Source organism: Capsicum annuum, chromosome 11 (genome assembly GCF_002878395.1).
Source record: "Capsicum annuum cultivar UCD-10X-F1 chromosome 11, UCD10Xv1.1, whole genome shotgun sequence".
Lineage (NCBI taxonomy): Eukaryota > Viridiplantae > Streptophyta > Magnoliopsida > Solanales > Solanaceae > Capsicum > Capsicum annuum.
Window position 1 is genome coordinate 221,039,383 of NC_061121.1, and position 26,000 is coordinate 221,065,382.

Below are 26,000 nucleotides of genomic sequence, written 5' to 3' on the forward strand. Positions count from 1 at the left end.
GAAAAAAATTGAAAAAGACGAGATTGCGTATTGTAAAGAGTATTTGGTTGTAGTATTGTTGTGCTATTATCTATTGTTTTTAGTAATGCTTGTGTCTTTTATTTCCTGTACTTGTTGTATACTGTTTTTATCTTAAAGTCGAGGGTCTATCGGAAAAACCACTCTACCTCTAAGGTAAAGGTTATGTCTGGGTACACTCCACCCTCCCCAAACCCAAATTTGTGAGATTACACTGGGTATGTTACTGTTGTTGTTGTTTATGTTTTGACGTTAACTGCTTCAATGTTTTATGTAGACAAGAATCTTGATTAAAAAAGCTTTTTGAGTTGAACTGTCAAATTTCTTAGTAACTAGAAAAATGTTGAAAAAAACAGATTTTTGGAACGTATATGTCAAAATTAACTGTGTCAGCGTTTCATCTAGGCAAGAACCTTGATTTTAGTATCTTTTATGTTAAAAAGCCAAGTTTTGGATATTCAATTCAATTCAAGATTCTTGTTTCTTCTTTAACTTCTTATATCTTTCGATTGAGAAAGTAGAAACAAAGTAGAAAAAGATAAGATTTTCTTACTAAGGGTCTGTGTCAAGTTAACTCTAGCAGTGCTTAAGCTAACTAAAGAATCTTGATTTTAGGGGCTAATATATTAATGGAGATAGGACAGAAAAAGGGGAGTTTGGTTTTTGCAGTTAACGGAGAGAAGTTTGATTTGCCATGTGTTGATCCTTCTACTACTTTGCTCCAGTTCTGTGACTCGTTTCAAGAGTCCTAAGCTTGGTTGCGGTGAAGGTAATCCTCCTTTTTGCTATTACCCCTCCGTTACATGGATATATATGTTCTCTTTTTTTCTTTGGCATAACTGTGGTGTTTGGGCCCGTTTGTACACCTCGACTAGTTTAGGGTGTCACAACTCGAGCCCACACCTTGGACATTTCGGCACTTAGAACCACTACTGGCCCGAGCGGACCCTTGGCCAGGCATGCTATAAAACTAAACACTGATATATGTGGAACTTCAAAAAGAAAACAAGATGAATCTTTATATCTAATATTGTCATCAACTGAACAACTAATGTCTAATGGAACGTCTCTAATAATTGTAACATCTCACAGCCTTTTCTTTGTGGGATCCTTCAAGGGAAATTTTTTCTTTTTGTTTTAACATTATCCCAAGTAATTAAAAACACTTTTTATTCATTGGCTCCAGAAATTTATTTTTTTCCAAACACGTTACTATTGTTTCCAGTAAATAAATCTCTTTTATAGCCCATCAGTTTGGTGCGTTAAGTTGTCTCTTTATTTTCCTCAATTACTTGTATTAAATCCCCGCTTCATCCACCAGTTTCACAACGTAATATCATCGCACAAAAATCCTAATCACACTCTCAAACTCAACTTCTAAGAAGCTCCATAGAATTGGCTCAAGGGATCAAGCTTAGTTCCTCCTTGATATCTAAAGTCCTTTAAACGTTTTGAGGCACATAGAATCATCTCTTGCTCACGTTTTTGAATACTTTCTTTTTCTGTTTTGATGATCTCCTTCCTTCACATGGTTTGGTGTTCATTAACTTGATGTGTGGGTTAGAAACTTGGTATTTGTACGGATTAAGAATTCTCCTTGCTTGCGTAGATAACTCTGATAAATTCTGAAATTTGAATCGGCCATAAGAGTCAGAGCCCATGTTGGGCATGCTATAAAACTTAGTTGTTGTAATTGATTTGATTTCAAATGTCCTTGGCTGTTTCAATTTAATCATCTTGATGCTAAGAATATTGTCCTATATTGTCTTTTTTCTTGGAAGTGTACGTTATTTAATTATAGCTGCTGAACTACAGGATATTGACTTACATTGCCCTGTGTTTATTTGAGGTATTAACCTGGTGATATGTTGTTTGTTGATTCTCTACAATAAACTGTGTTGGCTCGTTGCTCTTGTTTGTGATACACATCTGTTGATTATAGTGGTTCATCTAAATATAACAATTGCAAGCATGATTCCCTATGTATATATGTTTTAGTTGGGTACAACAAAGTTGCAGGGCACTCATTATATCTTCAGTAATTACAACAAATTTTCCATGGGTTCTGCTATTTTTTTCCAGACTGTGGTTAGGATTTTATTCACTACTTAAGGTCTATTCTGGACAGATTTGGTTATACCTATTACACAGTATGTAAATTGCATCTTCCCCAGTAACTCATAAATATAGTTCCCTCAAGGGAGGTGGAAGTCTTGTTTCAGTTGAAATAAGCCTTTCATTAAGGTCCTCCAACGTGTGTTAATTTTGCCTCTGCAGATAATCTTCTTGACTCTCTAACTGTTTTCTGTTAGCCTACAGTAGACGTGGTACTTCTGTGAGTCGCTCACAATATGATATGGAAGCTGACTCATTCAGTTCTTCCATTCATGTAAGACAAAATATAGTGAAATCCTTAACAAAATGTTTCTCAACTCTTCCAGAAAGCTATCAAATGAAAATCTTATGAAATCGGAGTAATTGAATTTCCAAAATGAGCCTAAAACGGTTAAATTACGAACATGAGCCTAAAAGGGCTAAACTATGAACATGAACCTAATGAGGGAAACACTTTGAATATAAATAAGTAAGACAATATCATGAGTATAAGGAAGTTAGTTAGATGACTGTGAAGGCATAGGTTTAAAATGACAAATGCCCGAAACTATGTTTGCCGACACAGGATAGAGATCATTCCGCAAGTCGGATACTCTCTTTACTTTCACGTGTACCAAAAAGGGGCTAACCATGGATACTTGCTAGCAAATTATCTCATATCACGTCCTATGCTCGGAAAAGTATAGGACGGCTTAGCTGATCTGGTCGAGATTAGACTCCATGCGTTCACATGGTGGTTTATGACGGTTCACTACTTTCTCCCACAAATAATTAAAGGAAATAAATTTACTTTAGTCAATTATAAGTTTAGTTTTTATTCTTATTCCTTTCCGGTTGTCTTCACTTACTTTTAATTTGAATTTTGTTGTCATTTATTGTCTCTTGATATACTATCCTCTTGAAATGATTTTACATACCAATAAATTCCGCGTATTGACCGCCTTTGGCGCTACATCATTTCATGATGTAGGTTCTGGCGCTCAAGTCCACAGTCAGGCATCTCATTAGGATCTCTATCTTCTGCTATTGGTGAGCCTCTTTTCCACCAGGAGGCTGGATGAGATATGATGATTATTATTATATATCTTCTTTCGTTTCAGTATTGGTACTTATTAGAGGCTTTACAGGCTGGTGTAGTTGTCAAGCAAACTTTGTAATTTCCAATCTTTTTTTATCATAGCTATTGGTATTGTTAGATATTATGTGGTGTTAATAAACTTGAGTGAAGTTTTATCTCTTGAGAAAAACATGATTGAATTCTATATTACTTCCGCTTTATCTATTTGTATTAGAAGTATGCTTGGGTGATATGCCAGAACGTTCGCTCATACTAGCTATAGTATCGAGTGTGTGCCATGTCCAGGGCTCCAGCCCAGGTTGTGACAAACATGGTATCAGAGCCCAGAGTTCAAGTGTCCTAGGGTGTCTGTGAAACTGTGTCTAGTAATATTCTTTCTATGAGTGTGAAGCGCGCCACACTTATAATTAGAAGGCTATAGGGCATTTAGAATTTATTTCCCATTCTTTCATACTCTAGTTAGTTCGTTAAAGTTTAACTCTATGGAGTTATTTTAATTCATTCTTGTCTCTTATTTCAGATCACGCCTCTAAAAAGACCTTTCAGCTAGAGGGCCACTACTAATACTAGGGCTTTTTCCGGTGCCAACACTAGAAATATGCCCTCGACTCATGTGATGCATGCCAGAAATGGAGCTCGCACTTCTGGGCAGAATACTACTTCTAGTGCACCTCTCGTGATACCTACTACAGTCGTAGGACACAAAACATCTTTTACATAGACTTCTCGCACTGATGTTATAAATGACAGGCCATTCAGATGCTTAAATAACTTGTAACATCACAGTCTAGTCGTTTGGGCCCTACCATCTCTAACTCTCATGACTCTTCCAAAATTGCTAGGATCCAAGTGTTCCTCAAGATGAATCCACCTACGTTCACAGGATCCAAGGTCGATGAGTGTAACACCCCAAAATCTTGTTCTTGAGATGCCACACGGTGGTCCGAACTACAAGTAGTCCTGAGCTAACCATGGCTGCTTTTTATTAAATCTAAATCTCAAAGTAGGGAAAATATGGTTATGAAAAAATAATAAATGCAGAAGTCTTATCTAAAACATAGAAATCTCATAAATCTTGGTAAGACAATGCTGAGAATCTGATTACTAAATCAAAAGTCTAACACTGAAACTAGTCATCTCACAAGCCTCTACTGTCTGAATTTAGAGAGTCACTGGGATAGGCCCCAACTAACTCAATTATCTAAAATTAGTAAGAAATATCTACTAATAAATTGGAAATCTGAATAACTAGCCCTCGAACTATGAGGACTCACTAACTGCAGGAATGTAGAAGAGAGGCTCGAAAATCAATCACCCTGCTGAAACTGAGCACCTGAACCTACATTATGAGACAATGTAGCACATAAACATATATGTGGATTAGTACTTTGATGATGTACTGAGTATATGGGGGTGCATGCAATAAGTAAATAATATCATCACAATTTATAAAATCATGCATACTAAATGTAAATGACTCACTTAGGCTTGAGTAAACTGAAATCTGGAAGTAAAGAATGAATAATAAAATATGTAATCTAAATCTTGTGAGTCATCATACGTAGTTCTGAAATATGTAGTTTTGTTCTATTTCTCAAATCACGTAGGCTAAGTGATATCTGAAAACTTATTCTGTAAATCTTAAGGCTTTAAATCAATATACTATTTTAAGAATGGGGACATCTTTTGGGGGGTTCTTCTAACCGACAATACACCATGTGAGCATCCATGGAGTCCCACGACTGGCCCCCGTTAGGTAGGGTTGTTCTACCCTTGCTATCAAAATAGAACATTCTAATCTGAGTGATCACAATCTGATTCATCCACATAGAAGTGGAAATAATTTGATAATCTTTACCTGCGGTGGCATGTAGTTCTGGGGTATGAAACCGTAGTAATTTACCCATCTCGGTGTTAAATACTACTATCAATCTCATGCTCAAAATCTTAAGAAATCTACTTTAAAATTTACACAAAGGTTTACAGAAAGCCAACTATGCTTTGCTTTTCTTTAAATCTCAAGTCTTGTGAAATAAAGTGGATTCTTTTTCTAAAATCTGAAAATAATCTAGTCATGGGGTGCTTATAACACAAACAATCTTGAAACAACAATCTTTAAATGGAGTCTATTGACCCAAACATCAATCTCAAGTTAAAATATTTAAAAATTTATACTTGGTAATGTAAACATTCATAAATCATCTTAAAATCTGGATATTTCAGCAATATACATGGAAACATAAACATAATCAGGTATTTCAACTTCTAAATCATGGAAAATCTCATAATCTTGCAAATAATGATAATGGGTATAAACCCTAACTTGAATTTCATGGGAAATCATATAAATTGCAGTAAATTTGTAAATAAAATAAAGTTTTGGGCACAAGGATGAAAGAATTATCCTTGTTCAAACCCCACCTACCTTAATTGATGATCTTTGATGAAAGGCTTGAATCTTGGATTCCTATGGATGCTTTGGAGATGAATTCTTAGTGTTCTTGTATTGAGAATCCTCAATCTTAACTTATCTTGGAGCGTTAATGGAGGAATTCTTGAGTTTCTTGGAGAGGAAGTATGAGCCTCACGATTTTGAGAGAGAAAAATGAATGGAGTATAAAGTGCTCTCCAATATGATAAATCTTCTATTTTGGACGGATTAGGTGTAATACCCCATACTTTTTCCTAGCTTGAAAGTATCCTAAGAAGGTTAGAAGATTTCTTTGAAAGATGAATCCACTTTTGTACATGTGGTATTTTAAAGATTTTTAGTTTTTGTCACGTGGAAAATTTAATAAGCTTTCCATCGATATAAGATTCATTTAAATCCGATAACCGGGTATGAAGTTATGACAATTTCAAGTTCCCATCATAAAACAGTGCCATATTGGTTAGGGACACGCCGCGCCACAAACTAAAATGGCAATTGTCCTTTTCTAGTATCTCAGCGCGATTTCCCTTGCATCACGCCAAACTTCCAGGTCACAAAGGAAGTGGTAACGTGATGGCTCTGTGTCGCGCCATCGCTAAGTTTCCCAATTGTCAAATTCTAGTGACACAGCGCGATAGCGTCGCGTCGCGCCAGGGGTCCAGTTCGGAAAAGTTTTATTGAAATTAAAAGATGCATCCAGGGTTAAAAGGGTCAATTTCCCACACCTATTTAAGCCCTTTAACACAAGATTCATCTATTGGGAACCCAAAATATACTCTCTTCTCTCAAAAACCTCTCAAGAACAACCTAGGGCTTTTCATAGAAGATTCAAGATGAAGAATTTCCTCCGTCAATCTTCGTGTATTTACGAACTAAGGTATGCACAGTTTTCATTCATGGATTCCTTCCATCTATGAAGCTCAAGAACCTTTTTTTATCTATAAATCATGGTATTTATATTGTGGGTTATTTGTAATCATGTGGTTGACGTTAATTGATTTCAAAGTTGGAATCTTTGTGTTTCATTTTGATATCATGTTAAAATGCAAGATAAAATCCATGAATTTAGTTGCTTATGATGTGTAATTTGATGATTTCACCTATGGTCTAAATTGTGCATGCAAGGTGTTTGATAAAATGCTTGGAAGAGTAGAAATCATGCCTTATAGCCCAAAACATAAACTAAATGTGACATGCTTGTCATCCTCTTACATTTAAATGGTTTCCATGCTATCCTTGTGAAATTTGTATGTTATTGGAATGCCCATGAAATTAGAACATGAGATTATGATAAGATTATATGGATTCCCATCCATGTTAGATAGTATGATAATCATGCACTTCGTGAAATTCCCAACTTATTATATTATGGATTGTTAATGTTGGTCATGTATTCAAGAAAGTCAGGCTTTGTCAGTTTCCTTCCATCGAGTCCTGGGGGTACTTATACCTAACAATTTAGCTGTATGCCCAGAGCCAATGTCAGGTTTTCAAGATACTCTCAGTCAAGCCATGTTTAGTAGAATTCAGTCAGTCTCATGACTCAGGAAAACTCAGTAATCTCAGTAATATTTCATCAGTTAACGAAACCCAGTTAACTCAGTCCAGTTCAATTCAATAATCTATGTTCAGTGTCTATTCAGATGGGAGTAGAAATTAGCACCAAGCAAACCCAAGGATGGGAACTCACCTGCCAGTGGAGGGTGTGATTCGTAGAAGCAATCCTTACATTCTAGAACTATGTAGCCAGTGTAGGTTGAGATATCATAACTGCCAGTGGAGGGTGTGATTCGTAGAAGCAATCCTTGCAGTCTAGAACTATGTAGCCAGTGTAGGTTGAGATATCATACCTACTAGTTAAAGGTAGATAAGGTGGATTAACTTACTAGTTGAGGGTTCCCACCTTTCTCATTATAGTAACCTGCTAGTTGAGGGTCACATACATGTTGTCCTTACCAGTGGCACGGTATTGACACCCTTCCAATCAGGTCATAGATTGGACCCCAGTTCAGCTATAATGCATCATTTGGGGCATGTCAGTTAGATAACTACTTCCCAAAGTTTCAGTATTAGTATCAATATCAGTCAAGAACTCAGATAGTTCTTTAAATTTCAGGACTGTCAGATACAGTCAACTCAGCTTAGTACAGAACTCAGATAGTTCCATCAGAATTAGGACTGTCAGATACAATCGCTCATGTTATCAATATTCAGATTCAGTAATCATGTTATCATGGTATCTGTGTCAGCTATTATATCTTATGCCTGTATTCTCATGTTCATGATAGTTAGTTTTTTTTATCATTATTGTTCATGCATATGAACCCCATGCATTTAGCCTACCTCACATGCATACCAGTATATTCAAAGTACTGACACATTTGTGCTATGGTGTTAATTACCATAGGTTCAGAGACATGAGCTCCAGAGCACCAATAGAATTCCAGTCTCAGTAGTCAGAGTTAGAAGTGAGTCCACATCTTTCGAGGATATAATCATTACTTATTTATGTCATTAATTAATTTATTAGTTGGAGTTAGTTCGGCACATGTCCCATCAACTCCTTATGCAAATAGTCATATTTTAGAGGCTTTTCAGACTACAGTATATTCAGATAATCTATTTTAGTTTTGTTTTGGATATTTCATACCCCACCCAGATGTTCTATTTTATCAGATGCTATTTATCCATTTTGAACATTATGGCCTTTCAGTTTATGTTTTCGTATTATGCAGTATATTATGCAGTATACAGGTACAAATATCAGTCATGGGTTAGCTTGTGGTCCTTCGGGGTCATGAGCACCGTGTAGCCTTTCGAGTACCATATATGGGGCATTACAAACTTGGTATCAGAGCCTAAGGTTCAATAGAGTCTTAGGAAGTCTAAAAGCTGCATCTAGTAGAGTCTTGTACATGGTTATATTACATGACACATTTATGTATATGAGGCTATGAGATATTTTAGGAATATTTTCCGTTCTTTCAATATTCATGTCGTGCCAGTGAGCATAATCTTAACTTAATCTCTCAGTCTAATATACTTCTTCTCTTTATTTCAGAACATGCCTTCCAAGAGAAGAACCCAACTTATCTAAGAAGATCCCTTGGATGAACACGTTTCTCATGCAGAGTTTAGGGTTACATTCACTACTCTTGCTCAGTTAGTTGCTGCTCAGAATGAATGACCAGATTTCATTCCAGCCAACCCAGTGGCCAATTCAGCTATAGCCAAAATTTAGGACTTCACCCGAAGGAATCCTCCATCCTTTGTCGGGTTAAAGACAGATGAGGACCCTTAGGAATTTCTAGACCAGGATTAGAAGGTTACAGACATCATGGGGGTTACTCCTATTAAGAGTGATAAGCTAGCTACATATTAGTTGCAGGATATTGCTCACACTTGGTTTAAACAGTGGAATTCAGATAGGCCAGATGATGGAGGGCCTGTTGAGTGGGAGGAGTTTGCTTTTCCTTTTCTTGATAGATTCTTTCCCCTAGAGTTTAGATAAGCTAAGGTGTTAGAATTCATTAACGTCAGGTAGGGTAGCATGATGGTGATAGAGTATTCTCTTAAGTTTACTCAATTAGCCAAATATGACCCTCATGTGGTTGCAAATAACAGGGCCAAGATAAGTAAGTTCATTTCTGGGGTGAATGATAGCATGGTTAATGAGTGCAGATCCGCTATGCTGAATAGTGACATAACTTTAGCCAGGCTCATGACTCATGCTCAGTAGATAGAGGAAAAAAAGATTAAAATAAGAGAGAGGCAAAATAACAGAGCAAAAATAGGTAGTTGTAACTTTGCTCAGCCCAAATCAGAAGGAGAAAATCGTTCTCAGTTTTATCCTAAGTCATCAGTTCCAGATTCTTCTTCAGCCAGTGCTCCAGTTCCTATTTTTAGAGAGGGTAACAAAGATATAGCACTAGGCTCTAACTCTCAAGGCAGTGTTAGCAGTGTCTGAACCTATCCTCTTTGTCAGACTTATGGCAAGAACCACCAGGGTACTTGCAGAGCTGGAAGTGATACTTGTTTTGGGTGTGGAAAGACAAGCCACAGAGTTAGAGATTGTCTGTAGTTAGGTCTATAGGGTCAATAAAACTGTTCCTTAGCTCAGTCTGGTTGTCCGAATCAGTAGGATGCCACCTTCAGTGTTACTAGTAGGCTACGCCTAAACAGAATCTATGCCTTTTAATCCTGGAAAGATCAGGAAAATTCTCTTTATATGATTACTGGTATGTTATAGATCTTTCATGTGAATGTCTACGCTTTTCTAGATCCAGGTGCTTCCTTGTCTTTTGTTACTCCCTATATATCAGGCAATTTCAGAACCAGTACCAAAATTCTAGAAAAGCCCTTTTCAGTCTCTACCCTAGTGGGTAAAACCATCATAGCCCGATGGTATATAGGATCTGTCCGATTATGATAATTCAGAAAGTCACTTCAGCAGACTTAGTTGAATTAGAGATGACTGATTTTGATGTCATTCTCTGCATGGATTGGCTTCACTCCTGCTATGCCACAGTCGAATGCAGAAATAGAATAGTCTAGTTTTAGTTCCCAAATAAACCCGTCCTTGAGTGGAAGGGTAGTACTTCAGCGTTTAGAGGTCAACTTATTTCCTACCTTTGGACAAGGAAAATAATATCAAAGGGATGTGTCTATCATTTTTTTCGAGTGAAGGTCACTAGTTTCGAAACTCCCAATCTTGAATTAGTCCCAGTAGTGAATGAGTATTCATATGTCTTTTCCAAAGATCTTCCAGGAATTCCTCCCATAAGGGAAATAGACTTTGGTATGGATCTTTTTCTAGACACTCAGCCTATATCTATTCCGCCATATAGAGTGGCACCAACAGAACACAAAGAATTGAAAGAATAGTTAAAGGATCTCTTAGATAAGGGATTCATCAAACCCAGTGTGTTCCCGTGGGGCACACTAGTCTTATTCGTGTGTAAGAAAGATGGATATCTTAAGATGTGTATTGATTACCATCAACTCAATAAAGTCACGGTCAAGAACAAGTATCCTCTTCCCAGAAGTGATGACTTATTTGACCAACTTCAGGGCGTTAGCTATTTTTCTAAGATAGACCTCATATTCGGCTATCATCAGCTCAGAGTCAGAGAATGTGACATTCTGAAAATAGCCTTTCATACTCGATATGGTCACTTTGAATTCCTAGTCATGTCCTTTGGTCTCACCAATACCCCAGCAAATTTTATGGACTTGATGAACCGTGTATTCAAGCAGTACTTAGACATGTTCGTCATAGTCTTCATAGATGATATTCTAGTCTATTCCTGCAGTGATCGTGATCATGCAGAACATCTCAAAATTGTACTTTAGACTCTGATAAATCATCAGTTGTTTACCAAATGTAGTAAGTGCAAATTTTAGCTAAGGTCAGTAGTATTTCTTGGCCATATCATTTATGGTGATGACATTAGGGTTGATTCTCAAAAGACCAAAGTAGTAAGAAACTGGCCTCGCCCTATCTCTCCATCAGATATCAGGAGTTTCTTGGGTCTGTCTGGCTATTACAGATGGTTTGTTGAAGGATTTTCTTCTATTGCATCCCCTATGTCCAGATTAACTCAGAAGAAAGTCAAGTTTCAGTGGTCAGATCCTTGTAAGAAGAGTTTTCAGGAGTTGAAGACTCGACTCACCTTAGCTCTAATCTTATCTCTTCTATATGGTATAGAGGGGTTCGTAGTGTATTGTGATGCATCAAAAGTAGGTTTGGGTTTTGTCCTCATGAAGCATGGTAAGTTCATAGCCTACACCTCCAGACAACTTAAACCTCATGAGAAGAATTATCCTACTCATGATCTTGAGTTAGCAGCCGTAGTATTTTCCTTGAAGATTTGGAGGCATTATATATACGGTGTTTATGTAGATGTGTTCATAGATCATAAGAGCCTTCAGTATGTATTTTATCAGAAAGATATAAATCTTTGTCAGAGAAGATAGTAAGAGCTCTTGAAAGATTATGACATATCCTTTATCATTCGGGAAAGACCAATGTAGTGGCCTACACTTTTAGTAGACTGTCTATGGGAAGTGTTGCTCATGTTGAGGACAGTAAACAAAATCTAGCCCAGGAAGTCCATCAGCTTGCTAGACTAGGCGTTCGCTTAGTTGATATAGAAAAAGGTGATATAAGGGTTCAGGGTAGTTCAAAATCATCTCTAGATTCCCAGGTGAAAGAAAAGCAAGATAGAGATCCCAACTTTGTTAAGTTGAAAAAGTCAGTCAAGGATCATAAAGTTAAGGTTTTCTCCCAAGGAAGAGATAGTGTTCTGCGCTGTCAGGGTCGTCTCTGTGTTCTAAGTGTAGATGACTTAAGGCAACAAATTCTTGTAGAAGTGCATGGTGCCCGCTACTCTATTCATCCAGGGGCCACAAATATGTACTATGACTTACGGGAAATGTATTGGTGGAGGAGGATGAAGAGAGATATTATAGAGTTTATAGCTAAGTGCTGTACATATCAGTAGGTTAAGATATTACGTTAAAATCCTAGTGGGTCCATGCAGGAGTTCAGTATTCCTACTTGGAAGTGGGAAGAAGTAAACATGGACTTCATGAAGGGTTTGACCCGAACTCATTGTCAGCATAATTGATTTGGGTCATTGTAGACAGGATGACCAAATCAGCTAATTTTTTTTAGTCCATACCTCTTGCGACCCAACATAGACTCCCGGTGATGGATTTGGTTATAAAGATAGTCAAGAAGAGAAAGGGTAGGGAGGTTCGACCTAGAGTTAGGTGGGGTGGCTTGACTCCGGTTAGTGCTTTAGAGATAGAGGTAAAGTTGGAAGGGATGGGGGAGTGGGAGTATCAGGGGGACATGGATAGTATGTGGGATAGGGATGCGGGGTGCATTAAGGAAACTTCTAAAAAGGTTCTGGGTGTCTTAAAGGGCTGGTCTGATCGCCATCAGGGGGATTAGTGGTGGAATGAAGAAGTTAAGAAGAAGGTAGAGACGAAGGAGGCTTACATTAAGTTGGTTGAGAGTAAGGATGAAGAGGAGAAACAGGTGAGCAGTGAGGAGTACATGTTAGCTAATAAAGAGGCTAAGTTAGTAGTTATGATTGCTAAAATAGCAGCTTTTGAGAGACTGTGTTTGGGATTAGAGGAGAGAGACGGGGAAAAGAGGTTGTATAGGCTTGCCAAAACTAAGGAGCGTAAGGGTTGGGATTTGGACCAAGTGAAGTGCATTAAGGGGGAGGATGACAAAGTTCTGGTGGAGGACATTCTAACTAAGAACAGATAGAAGTCATATTTTCATAAGCTCTTGAACGATGTGGAGGATAGGGGTACTGTGTTAGGGGAGTTGGAGCACACCGAGAAATCTCACGATTTCAGCTACTATCGGCCTTTTATGGTGGAGGAGATCTGTGAGGCTATTTGGAAGATGCAATAGGGCGATGGGACCCAATGAGATTCCAATAGATTTTTGGAAGTTATCTAATGGAGCATGATTGAGGTGGCTAATATATTTGTTTAACAACATTTTCAAGACCTCTAAAATGCCTGAGGCGTGGAGATGGAGAATGATGATTCCTTTATATAAGAACAAAGGTGACACTAAGAGTTGCAACAACTACCGTGGTATTAAATTTTTGATTCATACAATGAAGATTTAGGAGAGGGTGGTGGAGCAGAGGTTGAGGAAGATAGCGCCTATTTTAGAGAATTAATTTGGTTTTATACCTGGTCGCTCGATGATTGAGGCAATTGACCTAGTGTGGAGATTGGTAAAATAGTATAGAAAGAGGAAGAGGGACCTACACATGGTGTTTATTGACTTGGAAAAGGCATATGACAAGGTCCCTAGGGTGGTTCTTTGGAAATACTTAGAGGTGAAAGGGATCCCAGTGACGTATATTCATTCGATTAAAGACATGTATGAGGGGGTAAAAACTCGGGTAAGGACGGTGGGAGGGGAATCTGAACATTTTTTGGTCTTGACAGGGTTTCACCAGGGATCAATGCTTAGTCCATTTTTATTCACCTTGGTGATAGATATATTGATGCGGAATATACAAGGGGAGGTACCTTGGTGTATGTTTTTTACGGATGATGTAGTTTTGATTGATGAGTCTCCCCGAGGTGTTAATGATAAGCTGGAGGTTTGAAGACAGACTCTAGAATCTAAAGAATTCAAGTTGAGTAGGACCAAGACAGAGTACTTGGAGTGCAAGTTTAGTGATTTAGTGACTTGAAGCAGGAGGATGTGGTGGTAGTGAAGTTGGAGTCGCAGGCAGTTTGTAAGAGGGATAGTTTTAAGTATCTTGGGTCTATGATCCAAAGGAATGGAGAGATTGATGAGGATGTCTCCTACCGTATTGGGGTCAGTGGTTGAAATGGAGGCTCGCCTCAGGAATTTTATGAGATAAAAAGGTGTCTCTCAAGCTTAAAGGTAAATTCTATAGAGCTGCAGTCCGGCTGGCCATGTTATATGGGGAAGAGTATTGGACTGTTAAGAATTCTCACATCCAAAAGTTAAAGGTAGTGGAAATGAGAATGTTGCATTGGATGTGTGGATTTACGAGGGATGACAGGGGTAGGAATAGGAATGAGACTATTTGGGAGAAGGTGGAAATGGCTTCGGTGGAGGATAAATTGCATGAAGTGTGGTTGAGATGGTTTGGCCACGTGATAAAGAGGGGCACGGATGCCCCAGTTCATAGGTGTGAGAGGCCGGTCTTGGAGGGTTTCAAACGGGGTAGAGGTAGAATGAAGATTTACTAGAAAGGAGTCATTAGATGTGACATGGAGTAATTACAGCTTACTGAGGACATCACCCTTGATAAGAGTGTTTGGAGGAAAAGTATTAAGCTTGAGGGCTAAGGTGTGTGGTCAAGTGGTAGTCTGTAGATAGGAGGGTTAAAAATAGCTTGTTGTGTAGTGCTAGTTTTAGGGGAGGGGGATCCTTGGTTTGTTGATTATACTTCATTTTTGTGGATGTTGCTTGTTTTTTACTTTATCATGTTGCTCTTTTTTTGGTCTACGGTCCTTTGTCTTAAGGTGGGGGTCTATTGGAAACAACCTCTCTACTCCTTCAGGTGTAGTGGTATGGACTATGTATATTCTACCCTTCCGAGACCCCACTATGTGGGAATATGCTAGGTTTGTTATTGTTGTTGCATACCTCTTACTCAGCCGAGGATTATGCCAAACTTTACATCAGGGAGTTGGTCAGATTGCACGGTGTTCCATTATCTATAATCTCAGATAAAGGTACCCACTTCACCTCTCAGTTATGGAAAGTATTCCAAAAGGGTCTTGGTACCCAAGTACATCTTAGTAAAGCCTTCCATCCTCAGAAATATGGTCAAGAAGAAAGAACCATTCAAACAATAGAAGATATGCTAAGGGTGTGTGCAATTGATTTCAAGGGTAGTTGGGATGACCACTTGCCTTTGATTGAGTTTGCATACAACAACAACTATCAGTCCAGTATTAAGATGGCTCCATTCGAAGCTCTCTATGGTAGGAGATGCATATCTTCAGTCAGTTGGTTCGAAGTTAGTGAGGCCTCAGTCATAGGGCTTGACTTAGTATTCAATGCCTTAGAGAAAGTCCAGTTGATTAGAGAAAGACTTCGGGCTTCTTAGAGCCGATAGAAGTCTTATGCAGACGTACAAAAAAAGGATCTCAAGTTCGAGATTGGTGATTATGTCTACCTAAAGATCTCTCCCATCAAAGGAGTGAAGAGGTTCGGTAAGAAGGGAAAGCTTAGTCCCCGATATGTTAGTCCCTTCAAAATTCTCAGTCGCTTTGGCAAAGTAGCTTGTGAGCTCAAATTGCCTTCAGATCTAGCTGCAGTCCACCTAGTCTTTCATGTTTCTCTGCTCAAAAAGTGTATAGGTGACTCAACAATTGTAGTCCCTATTTAGAGTGCAGATGTTTAGAACAACCTCTCTTATGAAGAGATTCCAGTAAAAATCCTAGACTATCAGACTTGTAGACTGAGGAAAAACTAAGTCCCTCTAGTCAAAGTTCTTTGGCAGAATCAGTCTGTTGAAGGAGCTACTTAGGAAACAGAAGCCAAAATGCGTACCAAGTATCCCCATCTTTTCTCCGCCAACTCAGATCAAGCTCAAGGTAATAGTTCTCCTTAAGCTTACTCAATTTTATGTTCAGTGTTTATCATAAACTTGATATCAATTACCATTTCATATTTAGTCATGCATTCATGTATCAATTTAGTTATATAATTATGCATCTGACATGCATTCTCATTGGGAGAAACTTAGTTCCATAGTACACTCAGTCATGCATTTATGAATCAGTTACACATGCATTAGATATGCATGTTAAGTATGATATATTCAGTAATCAATCACGTCAGTCATGAGATCATGTTTTAGTATTCATGTTCAGTATGTACATCGGTCATCTTCTCCCCTCACTCTCAGTCTCATTTGAGGAAGAATGTTCTGAAGGGGGAGATATTGTAATACCACATACTTTTTCCTAGCTTGAAATTGTTCCAAGAAGGTTAGAAGCTTTCTTTGAAATATGAATCCAATTTTGTACACATGGTATTTTTAAGATTTTCTCTTTTTTTCACATGTAAAATTCAATAATCTTTCCATTGATATAAGATTCGTTTAAATCCGATAACCGGGTAAGAAGTTATGACTATTTTAAGTTCCCATCGTAAAAACGTGCCATATTGGTTAGTGACACGCCGTGCCACAAGCTAAAATGGCAATTGTCCTTTTCCAGTGACTCAACGCGGTTACCCCTGTGTCGCACCAAACTTCTAAGTCATAAAGGAAGTGTCAATGCAATGGCTCCGCGTCGCGCCATCCCTCAGTTTCCCAATTATCAAGTTCCAGTGACACGGTGCGATAGCGTCGCGTCGCGCCAGGGGTCCAGTTCAGAAAATTTTTACTAAAATTAAAAGACACGTACAGTGTTAAAAGGGTGAATTTCCCACCCCTATTGAAGCCCTTTAACACGAGATTCAGCTATTGGGAACCCAAAATGTACTCTCTTCTCTCAAAAACCTCTCAAGAACAACCTAGGGCTTTTCATAGAAGATTCAAAATCAAGAATTTCCTCCATCAATCTTTGTGTATTTACGAACCAAGGTATGCACAGTGTTCATTCATGGATTCCTTCCATCCATGAAGCTTAAGAATCTTGTTTTATCTATAAGTCATGGTATTTATATTGTGGGTTATTTGTAATTATGTTGTTGACGTTGATTGATTTCAAAGTTGGAATCTTTGTGTTTCTTTTTGATATTATGTTAACATGCAATATTAAATCCATGAATTTAGTTGCTTATGATGTGTAATTTGATGATTTCACCTATGGCCTAAATTGTGCATGCAAGGTGTTTGATAAAATGCTTGGAAGAGTAGAAATCATGCCTTATAGCCCAAAACATAAACTAAATGTGACATGCTTGTCATCCTCTTACATTTAAATGGTTTCCATACTATCCTTGTGAAATGTGTATGTTGTTGGAATGCCCATGAAATTAGAACATGAGATTATGATATGATTATATGCATTCCCATCCATCTTAGATAGTATGATAATCATGTACTTCGTGAAATCCCCAACTTAATATATTATGGATTGTTTATGTTGGTCATGTATTCAAGAAAGTCAGGCTTTGTCAGTTTCCTTCCATCAAGTCCTGGGGGTACTTATACCCAACAATTTAGCTGTATTCCTAGAGCCAATGTCAGGTTTTCAAGATACTCTCAGTCAAGCCATATTTAGTAGAATTCAGTCAGTCTCATGACTCAGGAAAACTCAGTAATCTCAGTAATATTTCATCAGTTAACGAAACCCAGTTAACTCAGTCCAGTTTAATTTAGTAATCTATGTTCAGTGTCTATTCAGATGGGAGTAGAAATTAGCACCAAGCAAACCCAAGGATGGGAACTCACCTGCCAGTGGAGGGTGTGATTCGTAGAAGCAATCCTTGCATTCTAGAACTATGTAGCCAGTGTAGGTTGAGATATCATACCTACTAGTTGAAGGTAAATAAGGTGGATTAACCTACTAGTTGAGGGTTCCCACCGTTCTCATTAGAGTAACCTGCTAGTTGAGGGTCACTCACATGTTCTCCTTACCACTAGTGCGGTATTGACACCTTTCCAATCAGGGCACAGATTGGACCCCAATTCAGCTATAATGCATCATTTAGGGCATGTTGGTTAGATAACTACTTTCCACAGTTTCTGTTTCAGTATCAGTCAAGAACTCTGATAGTTCCTTAGATTTTAAGAGTGTCAGATATAGTCAACTCAGCTTAGTACGGAACTTAGATAGTTCTATTAGAATTAGGATTTTCAGATACAGTCACTCATGTTATTAATATTCAGATTTAATAATCATGTTATCATGGTATCAGTGTCAGTTATTATATCTCATGCCTATATTCTTATGCTCATGATATTCAGTCTGTTATCATTATTGTCCATGCATATGAACCCCATACATTTAGCCTACCTCACATGCACACCAGTACATTCAAAGTACTGATGCATTCATGCTATGGTATTTTATACCATAGGTTCAGAGACACGAGCTGCAAAGCAATAGTAGCATTCCAGTCTCAGCAGTCAGAGTTATACGTGAGTCCTCATCTTTCGAGAACATAATCATTACTTATTTATGTCATTAATTAATTTATTAGTTGGAGTTAGTTGGGAACATGTCCCATCAACTCCTTATGCAGATAGTTATGTTTTAGAGGCTTTTTAGACTACAATTTATTCAGATAATCTATTTTAATTTTTTTTTGGGTATTTCATACCCCACCTCGATGTTCTATTTTATCAGATACTATGTCTCAGTTTTGAACCTTATGGGCTTTCAGTTCATGTTTCTGCATTATGCCGTATATTATCTAGTATATAGGTATAGATATTAGTCATGGGTTAGCTTGTGGTCCTTCGGGATCATGAGCACCGTGTAGCATTTCGAGTACCAGATTCGAGGCGTTACATTAGGGTTGGGTAATTTACTAAAATACCCTCTTTAAACATTTAAATGAAATTGGAAAATATAGTTTTTTTTCTAATCTGGGTGGCCGCCGCGATGCGCCACTATCGCGGTGGCTCATTAGAAATTGACGAATGGAAATTGGGTAGACTCCACGATGTGGAGGCATCGCGGTGCCCCTTTGGAATGCCATTTTGGTACAAGACCTCTAAAAATTGACAACTGAGAAATTGGCCCTCTCCACAACATGACAATATCATAGAGGGCCACTGGAAAATGACAATTGGGATCCGACACTGCTCCACGGTGTGCTAACGATCTAAATGATGGTGTTTTGTGATGGGAACTTAAAATAGCTATAACTTCTTACCCGATTATCAGATTTAGGCAAATCTTATATCATTGGAAAGATAATTAAATTTCTTATGCCATGGAAAGTCCAAATCTAAAGAATTCTAGAAGAAATGAACATCATTCATTCTAGAAGCTAATTCTTGACATTTTCAGGATGAGTTTAAGCTAGGAAAATTGTGAGGTATTACAATGAGTATCCCCAAAATTTTATTGATGGAGTTGAAAAGATATTAAGGGTTATCATGCTAGTAACACAGAGGGAGTTGAGTTTGTATCCTGCCAGTTGAATGATATTGCTAGTATATGGTATGATCGGTGGGAGATTTCTCATGGTGAAAATGCACCTCTACAGTATGGGATGAGTTTATGGATTCTTCCTTAACCATTTCTTTTCACAAGACCTAAGGGAGGCCAAGGTACATGAGTATGTCAATTTAAAATAGGAAAAGATGAGTGTGAAGGAGTATGGTCTCAAGTTCACTAAATTATATCGATATGCTCCAGAGTTGGTATCTACAATGAGGGCTAAGATGCTAAAATTTGTGTTCAGACTTGCAAAAAATGTATGAAAAGAGTGCAAAGCGGCATTGTTTATTAGTGATATGGATGTTTCTAGGTTGATGGTGTAAGATCAACAGGTTGAAGAGGAAAAACAAAGAGATAGGGAGGAATTTAAGAATAAGAGGGCTAAGTCAGCAGGTAATGAGTATACTCAATAGTGCTCAAGAAATGAGAACAAAGATTTCTTTCACAAGAGGTCATCTGGACCTGCCCCGTCTTTAGCCAGTCCACCTACACCAAGGCCTAGGATCTACCAGCATGTTCAGAAAAAGTAAAATTTTAGGGTTAAAGGTTCTTACTTATAGAAAGGGGGAAATCTGTGGGTCCCATCATATCCTACTTGTACTATTTGTGGAAAAAAATCACCTAAGCGAGTGTCATTATGGAAAAATGTTTAGGCTATGGGTTTGTTCATACGGGTTATATGCAAAAGAATTGTCTATTAGCAAAGAAAGTTAACGGGGAAAACAGAGCCCAATCTTCTACTTCAGTTCCTTAGTAGGTCAGAGCATTACTCCGAGGATTGGTAGAGTTCAGAATCATCTGTATGCTTTGGGAAATTGCAAGGATTCAGAGGCTTCTCCCAATGTGGTTACTGGTATGTTGAAAGTATTTTCTCATGATGTTTATCTGCTACTTGATATTGGTTCTTCCTTGTCCTTTGAGACCCCATATGTACCATGGATTTTGGAGGTTTTCCCAAACAAATCCTAGATCTATTTTCTATTTCCACTCCTATTGTCGAGTCTATTATTGCTAGACGAGTTTATAGAGAGTGTGTAGTTACCATCCTCCATAAAGACGCCACAGTCGACTTATTTAAGTCGGACATGGTGGATGTTTATGTTATATTGGGTATGGATTGGTAGTATTCATGTTATGCTTCCATTGATTTTAAAACGAGGGTGGTCAAGTTTCAGTTTCCCAATGAACCAGTTCTCGAATGGAAAGGTAGTCCTGTCGTGCTTAAAGGAAAGTTCATATCATATCTTAAGTCTCAAAAAATGATATCCAAGGGGTGTATTTACCACTTTTTTTGAGTCTAAGATTCTAAGTCACAAAAACCTTTACCCCAGATGTTGCTGTTGTCAATGAGTATTCGGAAGTTTTTCCTGACGATATTCTAGGAGTTCTTTCTAATAGGGAAATAGATTTTGGGATTGACCTTTTTGCGGACACTCAACCTATCTCTATTCCACTATATAAAATAGCTCCTGTAGAGTTAAATGAGTTGAAAGAGCAGTTGAAAGATCTTCTTGATAAAGATTTTATAAGGCCTAGCATTTCTTCTTGGGGTGCTCCAATCTTATTCGTACGTAAGATGGATGGTTCACTTCGGATGTGCATACCGCCAGCTGAATAAAGTTACTATAAAGAATAAGTATCCTCTTCCTAGAATAGAAGACTTATTCGATCAGCTACAGGGTGCCAAGTATTTTTCTGAAATAGATATCTGATCTGGTTCCCATCAGTTAAAAGATAGAGAATGTGATATTTTGAAGATAGCTTTCCGAACCTAATATGGTCACTTTGAATTTTTAGTTATGTCCTTTGGTTTGACAAATGCTCCTACAGTGTTATGGACCTTATGAAAAAAGTGTTTAAACCATATTTTGATATGTTCATAATTATCTTCGTTAATGATAATTTGGTTTCCTCACGAAGTAAGGAGGAGCATGCTAATCATCTCAAGATTGTTCTTTGAACACTTAAGGACTGTGAATTGTATGCTAAATTCTCCAAGAGTGAATTCTTATTGGAGCCGGTAGCATTTTTAGGCCATATTATTTCTAGCGAAGGTATCCAGATTCTCAAAAGATTGAGGCAACGACAAATTATCCCAGACCTACTACACCTGTATGGGTCTAGCTGGTTACTACAGGAGATTTGTGGAGGGATTTTCCTCCATTACTGCTCCTCTAACTAGATTGACTTAGAAATGGTCAAGTTTTAATGGCCGGAGGCATATGAGAAAAGTTTTCAAGAGTTGAAAGATAGATTAACCTCCACCCTAGAGTTGACTTTATTAGAGGGAAATGAAGGCTTGGTGGTGTATTGTGATTCTTCATGGGTTGGTTTTAGTTGTGTATTGATGCAACATGGTAAGGTTATAGAATGCTTCGAGGAATCTTAAAAATAATGTTAGGAATTACCTTACTCACGATCTTGAATTAGCAACTGTGGTCTTTGCTTTAAAAATTTGGCGTCACTATCTTTACGGAGTATATGTTGATATTTTCACTGATCATAAAATCCTCCAATATGTTTTCAGTCTGAAAGAGTTGAATCTCAGGAAAGAAGATAGCTTGAGTTACTCAAGGACTATTATTTAAGTTTGCTCTATCATCCTAGTAAGGCAAACATGGTTGCAGATACTCTTAGTAGATTGTCTATGGGGAGTTTTGCATATGTGGAGGAAGAGAAGGAAAGGCTCACAAAAGATATTCATTGTCTTGCTAATTTAGGATTCTGACTCCTGGAATCTGAGGATAGTGGGGTGGTTGTTCAGAATATGTTAGAATTATCTCTAGTGTCAGAAGTAAAAGAAAAGCCGAATAATGATCCCATTCTTTTGCAATTGAAGGAAGAAGTTCTACAATAAAAGATTGTGGCCTTTGAACAAGGGAGAGATGGTGTTCTAAGGTACCAGGGTAGACTTTGTGTCCTAGATATTGATGTATTACAAGAAAAGATCATGGCAGAGGCACATTATTCAAGGTACTCCATTCACCTCAGATCCACCAAAATGTATCATGATTTGAGGGAAATTTATTAGTGGAACAACATGAAGCAAAATATTGATGACTTTGTTCTTAAGTGCCTAAATTGTCAGTAGGTTAAGGTCGAGCATTATTAAACCTAGTGGTTTTGCTACAAATATAGGTCTTCCAATATGGAAGTGGTAAATGATATGTAATGCCCCACAAAAAATTTTAGTAAAGTACCACCCCTAGTAGCATGCTTAAGAAGCTAGCAACTTGAAATCTTTCTAAGTGTCAAGAATGACTTAGTTTCATTTTTAGATTCTAAACTTTGATGTTCCTTAAATCGATCTTTCCAACTTTGAGACTTGGTTTTTAAAGTTGATTCACATATAGGGATGTAGGAAGGATGTCTCGAAGAAGTTTTGGATTTTACAAACAAGGGATGGAATGTGTTTGGGTGTCAAAAATAGTGGCCCGACGTGAAGTTGTTGCGCTGCTTCAATGATCGTACTGATGAAATAGTGACCCAACACGAAGTTGTCGTGCCGCGTCAATGATCGTGCTGATGAAATAGTGGATCGACACGATATCGACGCATCGAGTGCCGAGTTTGCATTTTCTTTTAAAGGTGTCATGAACATGAGTTGTGAATCTTTTAATCCCCATGATGATGTTTACGTACCCCATATGATACTAATGTTAAACTACTGAGAGCATGAGGTTTAAAGGCCCCTTTAGATCATAAAAATTGTGTTTAGCAAATATTGTGCTAATTTATAAATGATAAACATTTATTGAATATTAAAGTGTTGGGAATAAATATGCATGTGTTGTATGAAAAGACATCTTACTGGTGTTTATATAAATGATTTGTATAAGTAGTACTAAGAATCGCTGTGATATATTTGACTTGCAAGTCGGGGTATGACGATACCCCGTAGAGGATTTTCTCTCGAATGAAAGAGAAAAGAATGTTGTGTCTATGATACATGTTAGCTAATAATGAACATTAAAATTGGGCCAATGTGGGTTAGATGGTTACCCAAAGAAAGCACAAGTCAGAAGACTCTATGCTAGAAATCGTGATTTTCCAACACGGGATATTTGTACCCTGCTATATGATCTTATGTACCTAGTATCATGTCGTCCCAACTTGTGACTTATGGTTAGGATCCCTACTTTGTGATCTTGAGCCCTACCACGATATATTGACTTAATTAGGGCTTGTGGAACCCGGTTGTGTGATCTTGTGTGTCCTCCCACCACTAATACTCCAGTCTTGGCGAAAAACTGAGATCTGGCAGTCAGTGAAAGTGTGAACTTATAGGGTGTACCATCTAGCTTGATTATGCTATAGTGTTTTTGAAAACTTATCATACTTTGCCCATGTATTTCCAAATGATTTTTATGATAATATGTTTTATAAAAGCTCTTACCTACGTTTTATAAAAGTTGTATTTTGTTTTATAGATTACTTTGTGTACCAACACTTCTGTATTCACCCTCTATATTTTAGGGCCTGAAGCTCAGTCTAGGAGTCCCACTAAACCAAAGATTTGTTAGACAGAAGTGTGCAGTTGGTGAGCCTCCCTTACTTTGAAAGGCCATTTTTAGAGTATTGTTATTTCATTATGGAATTGGTCTGACTGGGGGCCTTGTCTTAGTCTCTAAGTAAGATATTGACTTTGATGTATTAGATATTTTGAAACTGAAGTTAGATATTGTTAGAGGTTTATGAAATTCCATTTTGATTATTCAGTTGTATTATAACATTGACCATGTTTCCATATGTTAAAATTTCCGTATTCTCTTTATACTGCTTAAATGATAAGCATGATTGCTAGGATGAAACAAGGGGCTCAGGCTATTAGGGTCTGGAATGTACTTTACGGCCAAGGCCTAGTTTGGGTCTTGACAAACTTAGTATCATAGCACGGTTAATGGTCCTAGGGTGTCTGCGAAATCGCGATCGGTAGAGTCTTGGTTATGGGTGTGTAGCGCGCCACACTTATAACCAGGAGGTTACAAGGCGTTTAGGAATATCTCCCCTCTTTGTGATTTAGGTTTTAATGTAGAGTCTGAACTTTCTCTAACCAATGGTTTCTTATATTTTAGAAAAGCTATCATGCATCCTCGTCGCACTAATGAACGTAATTCCTAATCTGAGGTTGTCTGCCCCACCCAAGGGATGAGATCACAAAATAGGGCTCGCATTCCTAAATTTTTTATTGCTCCGGGAGTCCCCCCTGTTTATATTAGTAGACCTAGGGCTCCCAGGTCTGGGAATAACCATACCTAACCTCCCTAGAGAGAGATTTCAAATGCTGAGTTCTGATAGTCGATGCATATGATTTCACAGTTGGTGGCTTCCAAGGCCCGATGGTACACCCTATAAGTTCACACTTTCACCAACTGCCAGATCTCGATTTTACATACAAGAAATATTAGTGAAAGCATAAATATCAACGTGCACCCCATAAATATAATGCTACCAGATTTTAAGTGCAAACACCCTTTTGGGTTTGAGCCTGAGAATATTTCAAACCCGATCGTGCTAAAGTGTTTTTGAAAATTTATCAAACTATGCCCATGTATTTCCAAATGATTTTTGCGATAATATGTTTTAAAAATCTCTCACCTATGTTGTATAAAATTTGTATTTGTTTTTGGATTACTCTGCTTACCAGTACATCTATATTAAACCCCTATATTTCAGGGTCTAAGGCTCAGTCTAGGGGTCTCCCTAAACATTAGATTTGTCAGACAGAAGTGTACAGTTGTTGAGCCTCCCTTAATTTGAAAGGCCATTTTTCGAGCATTGTTATTTCATTATGGCATTGGTTCGACTAGGGTCCTTGTCCCATTCTCTAAGAAAGATATTTACTTTGATGTATTTGAGATTTCACTGACTGAAGTTAGATATTATTAGAGGTTTACTACATTCCATCAGCTGAAAGAGGTGGAAAATCAGAGGTTCAAGGAATGAGAGGATTCGAGGGGAAATAATGCTGAGCCTTCTATATGGAGAGAATTTGTGGAAGCCTTCCTGGACCGACTCTTTCCCCAGGAGTTGAGGGAGTCCACGGATGAAGAACTCATGAACTTAAAATAGTGGAAGATGATGGTTAAGGAGTACACCCTGAAATTTAATCAGCTATCCCGTTATGCTCCGAAATTCATGGGGCACATGAGGGCCCGTATAAGGAAGTTTGCATCTGGTATTTCGGATGACTTAGTGTTTGAATGAAAAAAGGCAATGCAGAATAGAGATATGGACTTCTCTAGGCTGTCCATACATATGATTTAGGGTAATACACATCCTTCGGCCAGTGCCCCAATGCCTAGACCTCCACGTGATCAGCGACCCCCTAATCCTCAGGCTAATAGCGGCTGGAGGATGCAGGACACTTATTCATAAGGAAGAGTGGCTCAACCTGCTAAATTATTTTCTTGTTTTAGTATCTGTGGTATGGACCACCCAGGGAAGTATTACTTTGAGAGAAGGAATTTCTACCCCTGCAGCCAATTAGGCCACATTTAGAAAGATTGCCCTTCATCCAGAGGTAATGCAGAGAGGGCTAAGTCCCAATCCCCCTCCACAACTCCTCCTACTAAAGGTGCTACTTCAGCTATCAGAATTGGTCATAACTGGTTGTATGCTTTGTCCAACCGCCAGGATACAGAGGCTTCACCAGATGTGGTCATACGTATGTTTCATATATTTTCACGTAAAGTATATATGTTACTTGAC

At 38.0% G+C, this 26,000-nt stretch overlaps 1 pseudogene; it reads left to right on the forward strand.

Moving 5' to 3' along the window:
• The first annotated feature begins 525 nt into the window (after positions 1-525).
• LOC107848418 overlaps positions 526-26,000 on the forward strand; it is a 114,931-nt pseudogene continuing 89,456 nt past the window's right edge.